Consider the following 18,790-nt stretch of genomic DNA (forward strand, 5'->3'; position numbering starts at 1 on the left):
GGGAAAAGGGTAATTTTTATAACAAATTTTTTATTACTTTCAGTCTATTCACTGGGATTATACTTTCTTTATATTTATAATATTAATAATAAGGAAATACTCAAAAATAATGGATAACAAAACTATGCATGTCCTCAAAGATAGTTTTGCCCAAACATTCTGTGATCTTATTCTTTGTCATGTACAATGAGTTTCTTCTTCCTGGATATACACAGCTAAAGAGATGTAAAATCTTACTTGAAACAGACTTTATTGTTTTTAGACATAAGAAAGTGATTCATAACTCAAATTTTTTTTATTTTTTATTTTTTTAAAAGATTTTATTTATGTGTGAGAGAGAGAGAGGGTGAGAGTGAGAGCAAGCATGAACAGAGGGGAGGGGCAGAGGGAGAAGCAGAAGCAGACTCCCATTGAGCAGGGAGCCCGTTGTGGGACTCGATCCCAGGACCCTGGGATCTTGACCTGAACTGAAGGCAGGTGCTTCACCTGCTGAGCCACCCAGGCGCCCCACAACTCAAATATTTTTAAATAATACTATGAAATATAAAACTAATGGATCTTTAGGATAAAAGAAATCTAATGGATAAAACCAATGCCAATTTTACTAAAGAACACAGTGGGAATACAATAGACATTAAACAAATTTAAATTAAACTATATTATTCAACTGTACTATGGAGATTCCATTGCTTTGTGTATTTTTATATATTATGGGACTAAATAATGAAAAATTATTCAAAATGAAATCAGACTGAGTTACAACACAGGAGCAATGAATTCTATCCAGAAAACCATTATATGTAATTTATTATTATATTTTACAAGGATTTAGAAGAATACCTTAAAACAGATATTTAGGTTTTTAAATATAGGTTTCTATAAACAAGACTTTGGAATATATATTTCAAAGTTCTACATATAGAAAATACTTCTATGCTAAGAAAAAAGTTTTTTTTTTTGTTTTTTTTTTTAAGAAAAAAGCTTTTAAAACTTCTTATGCTTACAGGCAGTTTACTGATTGCATCAGGCTCTGTCCCTAGAGTAGAGAATCATTAACTCATCCTTACACTTTTTTCTCTAATTTTTAAAAATTAATAACATTTACAGTAATTTTATCTTGTATAAAATGTACTTTAAATATACCTTTTGAAAATGGTTTTGAAGTTTGTTTTTTTTTCCTTAAAAGTTTAAACTTTATTTAACAGAGACACAATCTGCCTCAAAGGCTCATAGGTCCATAATGCCATAGTTTTGTATGGATTCAATACTTTGTTTTCACCTTGGAAAAACTCCCTGGGTGGATGTATATCTAGGATTCAAAGTCCTGATAACCTTCAATAGTGTGAATGATGTCTCAAGGTTCACAAGTTGTAAAATGTGGAAATAGAATCAACAGTGAAATAACATAGATAAAAATTCATTAGAAGAGACTTTCGAAGGTAGTTTTAAGTATATAGAAATGATAACTCAGATAAAGAACAGAAATAAGATAAATAGACTCAGAACAACCAGATTTATTTTTATAGGTACAATTTTCTAAAAATATAAAATGATATTTGAGTTATCATCTACATGTCCACTACATGGCAAATTGCTATTCATCATGCAAAGGTGTTTTTTTTTTTTTTTCCATTTGTTCGGTTTTGTTTTTTTTCTTTTTTTAGTGATTGTGGCTGAAGTCTTTAACCCCATTGCAGTTTATTATATATGTAAACTTCCATGTTTGCTTCTGATAAATGGGAATATAGGTTTACTGTTACCTCCTGGAATAACTCTCTTCTTGCCTTAAAATAAATAAACTGTCATTTACCAAGTATTTTTTGGAAAACCTACCTTCATCACACTATTACCTGTGTGTAAATGCAGAGCATAAAAAGATATAATCACTAGAAGATTAAATCACCATCCATTTACATTTTTGTTCTCTGTTCCTCTCCTCATATCCAGTGCCACCTCCATAATCTCTTACACAGAATACAGAAATATTTGTTCAATTCTTCAACTTGACTTAAAACGTATTTCCCTTTGAATCATTCTCTTTTTTAAAAAGTCAAGTAATAATCTTTCATTCTTTTAAACACTTCAACACTTCAACATTATCTTAATGCATAATGCACCCTTCAGGTCATGGAGTAGTGTGCTGGGAAAAGTTTAACTACTGGCACTCCGTGAGGAAAAAAAAGTTCTGGTGTATAGCATTTCTTAACTTTCAGTATTAAAATATTCCCAAAATATCTGATTTCAGGCAGCCAACAGTGACATAAGTGAACTTGGGCTAGTAAAGAGATGTTACCCAAGAACACATGAAGCCAAACTCAGGCCACTACTGAATCCAATATTCTATTTTACGTCTGTTTGGTTCTTCTATCCCACCCCTTATTCACTGCCACCTAAAATCTACAGAATCCATGACACTTAGAAGGCTTCTAATGTAGTAAGGCTTGCTCTGCCTTTGTTTCTTTTCTCATAAAACTCCCCATGCCAACAACAGCTCCTCCCAATAATTTTCTCTCTCTCTCTCTCTCTCTCTCTCTCTCTCACACACACACACACACACACACACACACACACACGTATATCCACTTTGGTGCACACACCATTCATTAAGCATTAAATAAATACCTATTGAATCTCTCCTAAAAAAAAGTTTTTGCTATTTTGTATTAGATGTAGATAAGTCTACCAAAATTCCACATTGTGAAAACAAAAAATACCATGAGATTCTTAAAAAGTGGTCTATAAGACAGGGAGGATTTCATCAAATCGAGAAATCAAATGAATCATGAGGAGCAATTCTGTTACTTATCCAACCACTATTAGTACTATAAATTATATAAACTAAATGCATACTGATTAAATTGGGCTCTTAGAATTTTGATAATTACATGTCACAATTTTAAATTTGTAAGTTTTTTTTTTTAGTGCTACTAAAGATGTGTTGACTATTTTACATCTAAGGTAATTTAGCTATAGTTGGTTGATGTATTTAGTAATAGTTAATACATTTTTTTTAATTTTTATTTATTTATGATAGTCACAGATCGAGAGAGAGAGAGGCAGAGACATAGGCAGAGGGAGAAGCAGGCTCCATGCACCGGGAGCCTGATGTGGGATTCAATCCCAGGTCTCCAGGATCGCGCCCTGGGCCAAAGGCAGGCGCCAAACCGCTGCGCCACCCAGGGATCCCCTAGTTAATACATTTTTAAAAATGTGTATGTATAGTGCAATTATAGATCAATATCCAGAAAGCATAGAGATGTAGGTATTTTTTCCGGACACTGTGATTGACTGCTTGATATTAGAAACACATTATTTTCTCCATCTGTAAAATGGAAATACTATCCTTTGTCTTTTGAAACAAACACATGGAGGGATAAAATAATAAATAAAAAAAATCAAAAGATACTATTAGATTTAGGGTCAATAATGGCACCCAAACAGTGTTGATAACTCTGTAGTTTAAATAAATGTGATTTTTAAAAAAAAATCTGATAATTGTTTGACAATACTGGTTAGTGCAATGTAGAGGTATAATTGATAATCTACTTTTGCATTAGATATTGTCATTTGTTATAGTCAGTGAAACTTAATAAAAGTATAGGAGATCTCATTATTTTGGTTGACATACAGTATATTTGCTGAATTTCTTTCAGACAATATTTGCAGAAGTTGATGATGTTCTTGAAGTCATTTTGTGATAGTTGATGCTTTGCATTGCAGGACTGCAAAATTAAGTGTGCTATTATTTTCCCCCCCTCAGACATAAACCTACTGAGGTAATTCAATCTTTTCTATGATACATTGAAAGTTTGGCATGGGAGTTAGCCCCCCATATCAGATGACACTGCTGGGGGCTTTACCACTTGACCTTCATGTCATGCTTCTATGGTCTCTATGAGAAGATTTAGAAATGAGATATTTTATTAATTATTACATTTTCAAATAAAGCCCCAAGATCACAATAATATAATCTAAACCTTTGCTTAACGGAGTGTTGCTAACTATTCTGATATAGATTTTCAGAGATAAACAGAAAATGGTTGATATTTTTCTCTATCTCATGTCTAGTAACTACAGAATTAAGGAGGTTAGAAGATAAATTTGGTCCTGGTTCTGCAAGTGCTACCTGTATAATTGCAATAATGATAGTGATCACCATCATCGTCATAATCAAGATCTAAAGGTACAATTAAGTTATCTGGAAAATAAGATTATAAATAAAAACATTCATTCCCTGTCCTCATATTTTAACATAAAAAGTAAATACTCGGGAAACCCTGGGTGGCTCAGCGGTTTAGCATCTGCCTGCATGGAGTCTGCTTTTCCCTCTGCCTATGTCTCTGCCTCTCCCCCCCTCTCTCTCTCTCTCTGTCTCTCATGAATAAATATATAAAATATTTAAAAGGCAAATACTCAATGGTCATTAATAAATATTCAACATTTTATTTTCTTTTTAATTTATTTTTATTGGTGTTCAATTTGCCAACATATAGAATAATACCCAGTGCTCATCCCATCAAGTGCCCCCCTCAGTGCCCGTCACCCAATCACCCCCACCCCCTGCCCACCTCCCCTTCCACCACCCCTTGTTCGTTTCCCAGAGTCAGGAGTCTCTCATGTTCTGTCTCCCTTTCTGATATTTCCCACTCATTTCTTTCTCCTTTCCCCTTTATTCCCTGTCACTATTTTTATATGCCCCAAATGAATGAGACCATATAATGTTTGTCCTTCTCTAATTGACTTATTTCACTCAGCATAATACCCTCCAGTTCCATCCACGTTGAAGCAAATGGTGGGTATTTGTCATTTCTAATGGCTGAGTAATATTCCATTGTATACATAGACCACATCTCCTTTATCCATTCATCTTTCGATGGACACCGAGGCTCCTTCCACAGTTTGGCTATTGTGGACATAGCTGCTATAAACATCGGGTGCAGGTGTCCCGGCATCTCAGTGCATCTGTATCTTTGGGGTAAATCCCCAGCAGTGCAATTGCTGGGTCGTAGGGCAGGTCTATTTTTAACTCTTTGAGGAACCTCCACACAGTTTTCCAGAGTGGCTGCACCAGTTCCCATTCCCACCAACAGGGCAAGAGGGTTCCCCTTGCTCCACATCCTCTCCAACATTTGTTGTTTCCTGCCTTGTTAATTCCCCATTCTCACTGGTGTGGGTTGGTATCTCATTGTGGTTTTGACTTAAGATTTGTGTGGAATCAGAAAAGACCCCGAATAGCCAGGGGAATTTTAAAAAAGAAAACCATAGCTGGAGGCATCACAATGCCAGATTTCAGGTTGGACTACAAAGCTGTGGTCATCAAGACAGTGTGGTACTGGCACAAACACAGACACATAGACCAATGGAACAGAATAGAGGATTCAGAAGTGGGCCCTCAACTCTATGGTCAACTAATATTTGACAAAGGAGGAAAGACTATCCACTGGAAAAAAGACAGTCTCTTCAATAAATGGTGCTGGGAAAATTGGACATCCACATGCAGAAGAATGAAACTAGACCATTCTCTTACACCAGACACAAGATAAACTCAAAATGGATGAAAGATCTTAAAGAATCTTTTTTTTTTAATTTTTTTATTTTTATGATAGTCACACAGAGAGAGAAAGAGAGGCAGAGACACAGGCAGAGGGAGAAGCAGGCTCCATGCACCGGGAGCCCGACGTGGGATTCGATCCCGGGTCTCCAGGATCGCGCCCTGGGCCAAAGGCAGGCGCTAAACCGCTGCGCCACCCAGGGATCCCGTAAAGATCTTAATGTGAGACAAGATTCCATCAAAATCCTAGAGAAGAACACAGGCAACACCCTTTTTGAACTTGACCACAGTAACTTCTTGCAAGATACATCCATGAAGGCAAGAGAAACAAAATCAAAAATGAACTATTGGGACTTCATCAAGATAAGAAGCTTTTGCACAGCAAAAGAAACAGTCAACAAAACTAAAAGACAACCTACAGAATGGGAGAAGATATTTGCAAATGACATATCAGATAAAGGGCTAGTTTCCAAGATCTATAAAGAATTTCTTAAACTCAACACCAAAGAAACAAACAATCCAATCATGAAATGGGCAAAAGACATGAACAGAAATCTCACAGAGGAAGACATAGACATGGCCAACATGCATATGAGAAAATGCTCTGCATCACTTGCCATCAGGGAAATATTCAACATTTTAAAGTATGCAAATCCAATAATTAAGAAACACAGTGTTTTGATGATCAGATTGTAAATGCATATATATTCATATGTTAGTTGTAATAAGTTTCACAAAATATATGAGACAGTTATGTATGTTTGTTAATATTTCTGAAAACAATACCATACAAAAGTTTTAGAAATTATATATATTTAGCCAAATAGTGCTCTCGTTGAATGTATTTAAAGGTAATAATTATAGATATACATAGACATATAATAGCAAGATTTATTCAATGCAGTTCTATACAAATATTGAAGAACAATAAATCACTTAAATGTCAAAGATGAGAAATTAGATGAACAAATTAGTCTTTGATTCATTCATCAGATCTACAAATATTCCATATTTTCCCCCATGAAGAAAGAAATACTGTGTATTCTTCTGGGATATAGGAATAAAGAAGATAGACATCAGTCATCCCCTGTCTTCTTCGTGTTTTCAAGTTATCTTGGGAGAATACATTATACCAAAATTACAGTAAAGAAAGGGTCCACTCTAAGGGAAATAAAAAAACGTATAGACATAGAACAGGGGAATTCAATCTATTTTATGAATCAGTAAATGTTTCACTGAATTAGTACAGCACAGGTCCTAGAGATTTTAGTCTGATGATGGAGGAGGAATAGGGAAGAGCAAGCTGAACATAAGAAAGAGCAAGTTTGAAGGCAATAGGCAAGATGATCACTTTGGTGGGAAAGACATAAAAATAAGCATGGCTCAAAAGAATTTCTCAAAAAATTTATTAAACAGTTCTATTTCTAGATAAGAGACAAGGGAAATAAAATACACACTGGAAAAAAACATTATAAGGAACCTGAGGGAAATGTCCTATGGATTTATTCCTGCATATTTTATATATTTATAACATTTCTTGATATTTATTGCAGTCTTGTGAATAAGCTCACTAATGCTTGGGGTCAAATATTCAACACAATGTAATATTAGCCATTTTCCATGAATTTAAACTGTTAAGGAATTGAAGTCACTCAGCTATTTTATAAACCCCCTAATTTTTTTTGCATATAAAACATGTACTGATAATTGTGAGGATTAAATGAGTCATATAAAAAATACTTGAACCAGTGTTTGGCACATTGTAAGGACTCTACACAATTAGCTTGTTAAAAAGCTATGACTGAATGGCATACAGCAATAAGCTTTCCATTTAACACAGAAATCGTGAATATTTGGAACTATAATATGGTGGAATTACAGACTTTTTTGGAATAGTATCATATGAAAAAATGCTTTTTGCTTTTATTTTGGTGTGGTTTCAAGATAGCCCTATCTTCATTCATGATTGTAGATTTTGTCTGAAAACAAACGTGGGAATTGTGACATCCCATATCCATGGGATTTTTTTAAATAAGAATCAAATTATATTTTCCCTCATGTAAATTTTTGCTTGATTATACTTTTATAATAAAAAGAAATATTTGAGAGTTTTTTTTTAATTCTCATGTTCAAAGTCTACAGAAAATAATGCAGATAGCAACTTGGGAAATGTGAAAACTGGTAACAGAAAGGAAATAGTGAAAATAGTGAAAAGACAAAATAAGAATCTGTGCTTTGGGGGTGGGGGTGGGGGTGGGGGAGAGGGCATGGATGGGCAGAGGGAAAGGGAGATGGGGAATCTTAAGTGGGTTCCTCCCCAGGGCAGAGCCTGAGTGGGGTTTGATCTCACAACTAAGATCATGACCTGAGCAGAAATCCAAGTCAGGCACTTAGCTGACTGAGACTCTCAGGTGCCCCGGTGTAATATTTTTATCCAAAATCATTCAATTTTCTAAAAAAAAAAAAAAAAAAAAAAAAAAAAAACCAAAATCATTCAATTTTCTATAAATTTCTATAACTGCATAATCTAAATATTACAAGGAAGCTTCTATTGAGACTTAGGAGGAGCAGTGTAGGAGGAAGAGTGTTTCATATGGAGAAAGTTCCTACTCAGAACCTCTACTAGCAGTGATCACTGTCTGTTGAGAACCTTAGATCTTATCCTCAAACTCTTTTTGTGGTGGGAAAAACTCCCGCCATCCATTTGAACAAGGAGCATTCTTGTCACAGTGACAGTGAACTTCCTGAGGCCCTGCAGCTTGTTTATGCTGCACAGCTCTAGATGTGTTATGGTAAAATGCTGTGTTATGCTTTGAGTTCTAAATATTACCTGAGTTGTAGAGCATTGTCAACAATTAGTATAGATAGGTTGCTATTTTTTTTAAGAAACCTCATGTAATAGTCATCATGCGTGTTATTGGTAAAATTGTGTCCCCCAGTCCCCTCCCTACAAAAAATATGTTGGAATTCTAAACCAAAGTACCTCAGAATGTGACCTTATTTGGAAATAGGGCCGTTCTGATGTACGTCAACTAAGTCAACTAAGTCAGGATGTGCTCATTTGGAATAGAGTGTACCCTTAATCCAAAGAATGGTGTCTTTATAAAAAGATGGTCAAAACACAGATATTTAAACACACACACACAGACATACAGGGAGCATTCTATGTGATGACAAAACAAAACAGAGTATTCAGCTGTAAGCCAAGAAATGCCAAAGATTGAGAGCCACCACCAGATGGAAGAGGCAAAGGATGATTGCCTTTGCAAGGCAAAAGGTTTCAGAGGAAGTGTGGCCTGACCAACACCTCATTTCAGTCCTTGAGCTTTCAGAACTAAGACAATAAATCCTGTTGCTTTAAACAGTTTGTTGTATGTGTTACAGCAGGCTGAGGAAACTAATATCACAATCTAAAGAATTTTTCAGCTAGGGTCATTGAGCTAAAGATACATCAGTATCTCTGTATATGCAAACATTCCTTTATGTGTGGCACAATTATTTATCCATTCTATTTCTCCTTTCCTAAATATCAATGTATTCTGTTGGGAACCACTTCATAGTCTGATATTAAGTTACTTTAGCTTGATTCTGTTATAAATTTGACCTTAATTAACCTTCTTAAAATGCATTGGATTTCAAGGATAGCTTCCTTGAAAATGATGCTATAGTGCTAGTCAAGTGATAAAGTAATATCACTTCATAAAGCTATTTATAGAAATGATCTTTGAATAGTAAAAGCTTCCAATCACTTAGAACTTACATAAACATTATAATAAAAATGTCATTTATCTTGACTTATAAAAAAGACATTCTTAAAGATAGAATAGCCTTTTGAATAGTGTTCATAGATAATATTATGATAAAGACATAATGCAAAAAATAACTTAAAGTGACCTTTAAAAAAATCAAAGGAGCTTAATTTCATCATATTCTAAATACATTTTTTTAAAATGGATAGAGTATCCCTACCATAAGTCTTGCTGATGCCACAAATTTAGAATATATGTAGACATATTTATTTTATATTTATATGAATTTTTCAGTACCAATTTTCTGTGTGTTGAAAATTTGACACACTATAATTCAGAAGGTCCCAATTTTAAAAGAATCTTTTATTAAAAAGTCATCTAAGGCACTACTTAGAAGAATAATTGAAAGTGCTTGAGATTAAATTGTTCTGTTTGCCCACAGTCGACAAGGTACAGGTTGCAGAGCTAATAATGGGTTTTTATTGAACAAATATATGTCAACTTTCTGTTGGAAGGGTCATCCTATAAAGCTGTAATTACTACTCATATTTTTTAAGTAGAGCTAGAGTTAGGAAACGGGTTTAAATAAATGGAGGTACATATAACAAATATAAATCTTACTCAGTATATGAATATTTGGCTGCTGTTTTACTTAGTGTAATTTAAATCAAAATGAGAATAGCTTGACTCAGCAATTGCACTACTAGGTTTTTACCTGAAGGACAAAAAATACTGATTTAAAAGGGCACATGCACTCTGATATTTATAGCAGCATCATCAACAATAGTCAAATTATGGAAAGAGCCCAAATATCCATTGACTGATGAATGGATAAAGAAGAGGTAGGAAGTATATACAATGGAATATTACTCAACCATAAAAAATACTGAAATCTTGCATTTGCAATGACGTGAATGGAGCTAGAGAGTATTATGCTAAGTGATTTCACTCCTACGCAGAATTTAAGAAACAAAACAGATAAGCATAAGGGAAGGGAAAAAAACAGAGAGGGAAGCACACAGTAAGACATTCTTAGTAGTAGAAAATAAACTGAAGGTTGCTATAAGGGAGGTGGTTTGAGGATGGGCTAAAATGGTGATGGGTATAAAGAAGGACACTTAAAAAAAAAAGAAGAAGGACACTTATTGCATTACATAGTGGGTGTTATACATAGTGATAAATCACTAAATTTTATTCCTGAAATCAATATTACACTATACTTTAACTAACTAGAATTTAAATAAAAATTTGAAAAAAATGATTTAATTTGATAGAGTATAATAGATCTTGCTATCAAATGCAAATATCTTTTGGTTTAATATCATACAATTTTATGGGCAAAAAATAATGAAACACTAAAAATAAAAACTTTGATATTGAACATTTGCAAAATGATTTTTTTTTGCAAAATGATTTCTTAAGACACAGACATACGTATTTGCTTCTTGCAAAGATCAAAGTAACACTACGTATGCTGACCACTGAAAAATTGACAAATAGATATCTTTTAAAAGTTGAATTACCCATAAATTCAACTCACAGAGATAAGACTGTTAAGCTAATTACAGTATTTCTTGACAAGGTCCTATGTTATTAAATATTTTTCAACTAAATATTCATGACTCGTTGTATAGGTGACCCAAAATTTAGACTCAAGAATTATATCTATTTTAGATGCTTACTTTGTTGTCAATGTCTTATTGCCACAAATAATTCCACTATGAACACAGATGTTCAAAGTCTTTGGGTGCCCCAGGGTTAATTTCTAAAAGTGAAATTAAAGGTCAAAGAACAGAAAAATATTGCCAAATAACCTTTAAGAAAATAATGATCTGAATTTCTACTCAATAATATCCTATTAAAAGTAAAAGTGCATGTTAGAAAAAGAAACAGAAAAAATTAAGTAATCATTCATGTTTTTACTACCTTAAGATATCTGGTTTATCTTGTATTTCTGAATGCAAATTTTAATATAAACTTTATATGCAGTTAAAATATAGTTTATAAACAATTGTGAATCCTATATTTTTTATATTTTACTTTTTGTTGATGTGTATGCAATTTGCCGTGTTGCCAAAAAGTCTTCACATTTATTATGAGTACTTAATAGTCCATAAAGCATGTATGTCTTTTCTCTAAAGAAAGAACGAAGTCATTTCCGATTTTCCATTATTATAATCTTTCTCCTTTGTATGTATACATTTTTAAAAATACATTTCCTGATATTAAATTCCACTGAATGAGATACTGTCTAATGAAGGAACAATTTAAATGATTTTCGTGGGGGTGGTGGTTGTCGTGGAAATGCCAAAGTGTCATTCAAATTTCAGTACCAATAAGACTAAATTCTTGTTTCAGTTTTTAAATAGTCTCCCATTAGTTCCAGAATTTATTTAGCATAGGATTTTAAGTATCCAAGACCTTGGAGTGGATTGTCTAGTTTAAATACCAGCTCCTTCCATTTTATAGCTGCTTAATATTAGAAAAATCCCTCAACTTTTGGGTTCTTTCTCTAAAATGTCTAATACTCTTCATTTCAAAGTGGTTTTGGTGTTAACTGAAGTAATGTATTTAAAGTAGTTACTACAATTGAAGTTTGCACATAGAGATAAAATACACCCTATTACTGGTAAGTGCTGTTATTATATTTTTCTAAGTATAAATTGTTGACAATTTATGCTTTTAATGGCCATTAAGAGAATCAAAATGATTTTATTAATTCTCAATTCCATATACCCAGCCAGATGGAGAGCAAAATTCAGAGATGGCCTTGCCAGAGTGGAGGAGAAAGTAAAGCTTGCTCTTTATAGTAGCACACTCTTTTCCACTATCCTATATCTGTCCTGGAGTGTCCTTTATGCAGTTCCCTGGTTGTCTTCTGCTTTACCCCTTCTACAATTTCCTTTCCTGTACTTCAACCCTGCTGGGGTCAATTCTGGTATGTTCCTTAGATTATACCAGTTACTAGCTTTCTTTCCATAGAGGATGTAGAATGTATTAATTATTGAGTTGGACTGATGTGCCTTTGTTGAGTATAACAAAATGAAATGCCATCATAGCATCCTAGACTGGAAGGGATGATTTCTGTATCAATATGTCTTAAAAAATTCATTTCAGTTTACTATAAATGCATATCCACTGTAAAATGCAAATAATGCATTAAAATAAAAAAAGGAAAACTTTCTTGTCCTGGCCCTATTTACATTTCCATTCCAGAATACTGATATATACCTACAGTTAGAATACTGAATCTGCATGTGTTGGTTCCTGTGAGATCTGATTACTTCACTCCCTGGATACAGAAACATTGCTCTTGAACAACACAGTAACCTTAGAAATATCGTATTAGCAATATACTTGACCTCTGATACACTTAAGTATATTAGGCTGATGTTAATGACAATTTGTTGTTTTAAAATTCTTGCTAAAATGCAAACATCACTGAGTGAATTATATTTTTGAAGTGATTGTCAATTATAATCAATGTCATATTAATATGATGTTGGACACTATGTGATTAAAAACCATAGAGGCTTTCCCAATCTAATTAGATGCCTGACATACCTCTAAATAAAGCCAGGCCATAAAGTTAGAGCTCTTGAAGAGTGGCACAAATAAGTTGAAAGGCAGACAAACAGATACATAGATAAGATTTGGGTAGAGGGATCCCTGGGTGGCGCAGCGGTTTGGCGCCTGCCTTTGGCCCAGGGCGCGATCCTGGAGACCCGGAATCGAATCCCACGTCGGGCTCCCGGTGCATGGAGCCTGCTTCTCCCTCTGCCTGTGTCTGCCTCATTCTCTCTCTCTCTCTCTGTGACTATCACAAATAAATAAAAATTAAAAAAAAAAAAAAAAAAGATTTGGGTAGAAAAATTAAGGGATCAATGTTGATGTTTTAATGATAATCACTTTTTCTCCTTTAAATCATCTTATTTTAGCAGAGCCTTTGACATATCGCACCTGTAGTTTACTCTATAGTAATTTATTGTTCTGTGTTTACAACTAAGAGACAAGTTACTTTTAAATCCTCTGATTTTACTTTCTCTTGACTCTTCAGAAAGGTATGATAAGCAACTTCTAACTATACTAAGAAAAAATTCCTAATACAAAAACCATACTTAATCGCATATATAAGAAGATGAAAAAAATAGTAGTTACTACTGCATGAAATGGGCTTGCCCTAGAAATTCAAGACAAAGTCATGTATCGGTTAGTTATGCATGAATGATGCTCCTCAGGAGAAAGCATCACTTCAAATGGCTTAGTTGTAGTTGTATGTAAAATAGAGCAGAAGCAAAATATGTTTATAATATAAATTTCTGTGAGTTCTGTCTTGCTGATAAATGGTGTGCTGATACTATCACAGGCCATGAGCATTAGAAGGCACAGAATTTACAAGACTATCTCTTCCAATTTTCAAAAGTAGATACAGGGACTTAGAAAAACTTTTTAGTGTATTGCAATTTTACCTGTAGTATCAAGTTGCCCGTTGTCAGAATATAGAATTCTAAAACTAATATTGGATTAATTTGATTTTTCTAGATTACTAGTAACCCTATCATTTTCTGAGTAATTGTAATTTAATCAAAGGAACTTAAAATATGCATTTACATTTGATTATAGCATAATTTCAAATCAATATTATGTGGCCCAGAATTGAACCATGCTTTCCAGAAAGAGTAATTAATGCTTTCTTTACTCCCTAAGTAATGTCTTCCTTGCATTTCTTCCTGGGAGAAGACAGAGTCAGCATAGTGTGTCTGATGTTAGGTTATTGTTTATATCTTCATTTTAGTAAAATATTCCTGAAAATGATAAATTTGGAGGCTGTAAATATAGTGGTTCACTTATCCTTTCAAGATACATAATTTTTACAGTTTCTTATTTAATATTTTTTTTCACTTACATAGGATGCTTTCTCTTTAAAAGAAATAAATGGCAGGATCAAGGCCTCACTTGTTTGCTTTATGATAGCATTTAACAATGTTTAACAAGACAACATCCTTGTAAGTAGAATATGAAACATTGTTTATAGAATTATTCAATATTGAAACAAAACAAATACATATTAGAAAATGTGGAGTGATTTTATTTCAATATCATTGTAATATCAAAAATTGTATTTTTGTAATATTGTTGATATTACAAATTATATTGATATGTAATATCAAAATTGTAATATCAAAAATAAGCTTTATTTCATATACCACTTTTGTAACTACCTTTGAAAATATGAATGAGGACAATCGGCTCTCTTGGCTATATGTTTGTCAAATGTTATTAATAGCATGTACTTTAATTTCAATTGCTAAATATTGAAGACTTTATAATCTAATATTTTTGCATAAATAATAGCTTGTTATTTGTTGGATGTAGAACAATGAAAAAACTGTAATTCAATATAAAGCATTTTACTATTACATGTCATGCACATGATAAAAAGGCTCAGATATTGGCACAGGGAGAGTTAAGTATTAGTAAAACACAATCTCTTCTTACATATAAAAATATTAATCAAATAATAAACAAATACTGGTATACTTAGACCCTGAAAAATATGAATGCCCTAACAGAGGAGTGTTTCTGGCTAGGAGAAATCTGGAAAGTCTCCTTGGAAGTCATGATATTTGAGCTAAATGACTGATTTTTTGTTACTTTACTTTTATCCAGGGGGTACTCTAAGAATTATAATTTTTTTAATATTCATGTAACTGAGGTTAGTTTTCATGATAATATAGGTAGAGATCAAACACCAGCACACATACTGATAGCCCTTGGAACATAACATTATATTAAATGTTTTAAGCAACCTGAAGGACGGATGTAGCCTTGAAACCAGTGACTCTTACCAGAACCGTAAAATTTCCTTTTCCATAATTTTTCTACACCATTTTCCTGACTTATTGGTAGGCTAACCTCATCTAATCTTCTATTAGGACCCTTTCTAATATCTTCACATTAGAAACTTGCTTTCTGACCATTAGAAAGAACTCATCATTGGATTTAATAGTTGTCTTCAGCAATACAGCTTCTCTACCATAAACAAATAAAACAAACAAAAAAACCCATACATCTCACATTCTGCTTTTTTTTTTTTTTTCTAAACCCTGGCATCCTTTCAGTTCCTCTCTGAGAACTTTTATTGTTAACTATATCTCTTGCCACAGTTGTCTGTGCACCTTGCTTCTGTATATAATTAAGTCTTATGCTCCAACTGTAGATAAATCTGAAAATTTGATTTTCATTGTATTAATTGAACACGTGTAAATAAAATTCAACTTATTTTGGTAATTCAAATTGGTAAGTTATGCCAATAGTTAACTGTTGTTTATTAAGTAATTCTAACCTATGAAAGTTAATCTTATTTTATACAAATGCAGTGCATTTAAATATGTCCAGGAATTCTATGGATATGTAAAAGGTTATAAAGTACCCGAAGAGAAAAACGGAATCATCTTAAGGTATGTTATGTTACTTTCAGATACTACTTAACTCACATATAAAAAGTACTGACAAGAAAAATAAGCATTTTACATGCCCTATTTCACATATGTACTTAATTCAAAAGAGCAGGTGTCTGTGTGCGTGTGACATTATATAGGATAAGTTACTTATTGAAATGCATTATATGAAAAAGATAAAAGTTCATTGTTTATCATATACACCTCAGGTTGTTGCTATTGTGACATTTAAGCATATGGCTAAATATACTAAGTTATAATATTTTACATTTTTAAAATTTTAAAAGATTTTATATATTTATTCATGAGAGACACAGAGAGAGGCAGAGACACAGGCAGAGGGAGAAGCAGGCTCTAACGCGGAACTTGATCCCAAGACTCCGGGATCATGACCTGAGCCAAAGGCAGGTGCTCAACAGCTCAGCCACTCATGTATCCCTAATATTTTACATTTTTAAATAAACCATTTGGAAACATGCACAATTTGTATTTTATTCTATTAATCAGGATACAACATTTTAAAGGCACATCTTACTAAAAGATATTTACAAATATACTGCTTCATTTCTTAACTCCAATACTTGCATTGGTTATGTAGGTATGCTTTCTTACTTGAGCTTACTTTTTTCAAAAGTAAAATGGAGGGCCCTGAAAAAAGCTAAAAATAGAACTACCCTGCAACCCAGCAATTCCACTACTGGATAAACCCAAAGAGTACAACAACACTCATTCAAAAGGGATACATGCACCATGATGTTTATAGCGGCATTATTTACAATAGCCAAGATATGGAGGAAGTCCATATGTCCATTGATTGGTGAATGCTAAAGATATATATATATATATATATATATATATATATATATATATATATATAAAATGGAATATAACTCAGCCATAAAAAAAGAATGAAATCACATTTTTAAGTAGGCCAACTAAATATTAATTCACATCTGTGCCTTTTTCCTACCAGCCTAATTTTTAAAAAAAATATTTTATATATTCATGACACACACACACACACACATACACACACAGGCAGAGGGAGAAGTAGGCCCCTTGCAGGGAGCCCAATGTAGGACTCAATCCCGGGATTCCAGGATCATGCCCTGGGGTGAAGGCAGGTGTTAAACTGCTGAGCCACCTAGGGATCCTCCAGCCTAATTTTTTATAGTCACTAGCAATAAGAGAATCTTGAATTAGTCCTTAATGCTCCAAAATTTCTCCATATTCTTTAACTGCTCACTTTACACTACACTGAGAAAATAAAAGGCATCAAAATGGAACCCCTTCGATCCACAGATCCACCTACATCCACACATTTTCATATCCACCCTTATTATTTTTTAATTATTTTTATTCTTTATTAAATTTAATCAGATTATTAAAAAAATATTTTACCTTTTTATGCCATTATATCCTCTTAGATTTCTTCTTACCTATCCCCAAGCAATATTTGATTATCAGTGCCTATTTAACACTGTAGACATCCTATAAAACATGAATTAAAAACACAAAAAAGTAAAATAAACCAATGACAAGTAAGTATTCTGAGAATTTCTGAATCTAATTTTACAGTCCATTTTCAACACAGTCAGAAAAATAGGCAAATATTTTTATTAAACTATTAATACATCCTGAAAACTTTCTATATGTTGATTAAAAACAAAAGGGATAACACAACAGGCCCCAAATGGATTCCCTTATGCTAAGCCCCACATCACCAAACTGACACATAATTTACAGTTTCATTTTCCCAAGAAATTGAATCTTAAGCCACCCAGTCAAGAATCTCCTGATCAGTATTAATTTAGTTAAGTAATCTACTTGATAGACCCTTGTCAATACCTAAAAGAAAATAGCTTTGTAATAACCCACTTTTTGTCAATATAACTTCCTTGTTTCTACTTTCTTCTACTTATTAAAGTTGTTCATTTTGTACAGCTCTTTGGAGTTCCTTTTTATCTGCTAGATTGGATGCTGTTCTGATTCAAAATTATTTTTGCTCAAAATAGCCCTATATTCTATAATTCTTATGCCTCAGTTTATCTTTTAGCAGTATCTGGTTAATTTTTGGATATGATCCCAAAAGTAACCTCACAGCAACATATAGACTAGATTCAACCAAACAACTGATCACCATAGTCCATTCAAGTTGGCACATCAAATTAGTCATCACAGCCATTGACAGATTTCCTCTTCCATCCTTTATGTATCTCTTTTTTGTTGGTTTTATTGCTATTTTTTCTCTTTAATTATTATCAATTTGTTCCTACTACTTCATCTCTTTACTCTAATAGTTATCTCCAGAAAAATCTTCTACTTACAATATTTCAAGTATTACCATGCATACGGCTCATACATTTGTTTTTCCAAATATAATTAATCCTTTAAACTCCATATGAACATATATATATATATATATATATATATATATATATATATATAAAACCAAATATTGAAAATGTATATGTAGATGTTCCACAAATCCTCATGTGATAGTTATGAATTATGTAAAATCGTATTATTTTGGGGGCATCTGGGTGGCTCTGTCAGTTTAGTGTCTGACTCTTGATTTTGGCATAGGTCATGATCTCAGGATCATGGAATTGAGCCCTGAATTGGGCTCCCTGCTCAGCATGGAGTCTGCTTGAGATTTTCCATCTCCAATTCCCTCGGTCTCTCTTACTGATTATGTGCCCACTCTCTCTCTCTCTCTGTTTCTCTCAATAAATGAAATCTTTAAAAAAAAAAAAAACCCTATTGTTTTTAAGTAATGTCCTGTTTTTACCGGTTCTAGTAACTGAAAAGATAAATTTGAAAATGTTATTATTTTCATAAAATCTTTCAATTGTTTTCTAGTATCTATAGGGTAATAATCAATTAGTGATTAGACACTCTTTACTTCTTGTCCTCTATTTTCAGTTACATCTCTAGAGCTTTCTATAAGGAGCTTCAACCTCATAATTTGCTATGTGATTCCCATGCTACTTGCTGTGTTACTTATTCAAAAATATTATTGAACAGAT

The 18,790-nt window shown here is 33.1% G+C and overlaps 1 long non-coding RNA gene across 7 annotated transcripts in view; it reads right to left on the minus strand.

The window, feature by feature from the left end:
- Positions 1-18,790, minus strand: part of LOC144291482 (uncharacterized) — an 89,605-nt gene that overhangs the window by 49,943 nt on the left and 20,872 nt on the right. For 4 of the 7 annotated variants that reach the window (XR_013358763.1, XR_013358764.1, XR_013358758.1 and 1 more), the window contains one exon: positions 17,163-17,252. The exons of the other annotated variants lie outside the window; for them this stretch is intronic. This is a non-coding gene — a long non-coding RNA (uncharacterized LOC144291482). The remainder of the gene's footprint in view (positions 1-17,162; positions 17,253-18,790) is intronic. 7 annotated transcript variants of the gene reach the window in all.

The sequence above is a fragment of the Canis aureus genome, chromosome 20, assembly GCF_053574225.1.
Source record: "Canis aureus isolate CA01 chromosome 20, VMU_Caureus_v.1.0, whole genome shotgun sequence".
NCBI lineage: Eukaryota > Metazoa > Chordata > Mammalia > Carnivora > Canidae > Canis > Canis aureus.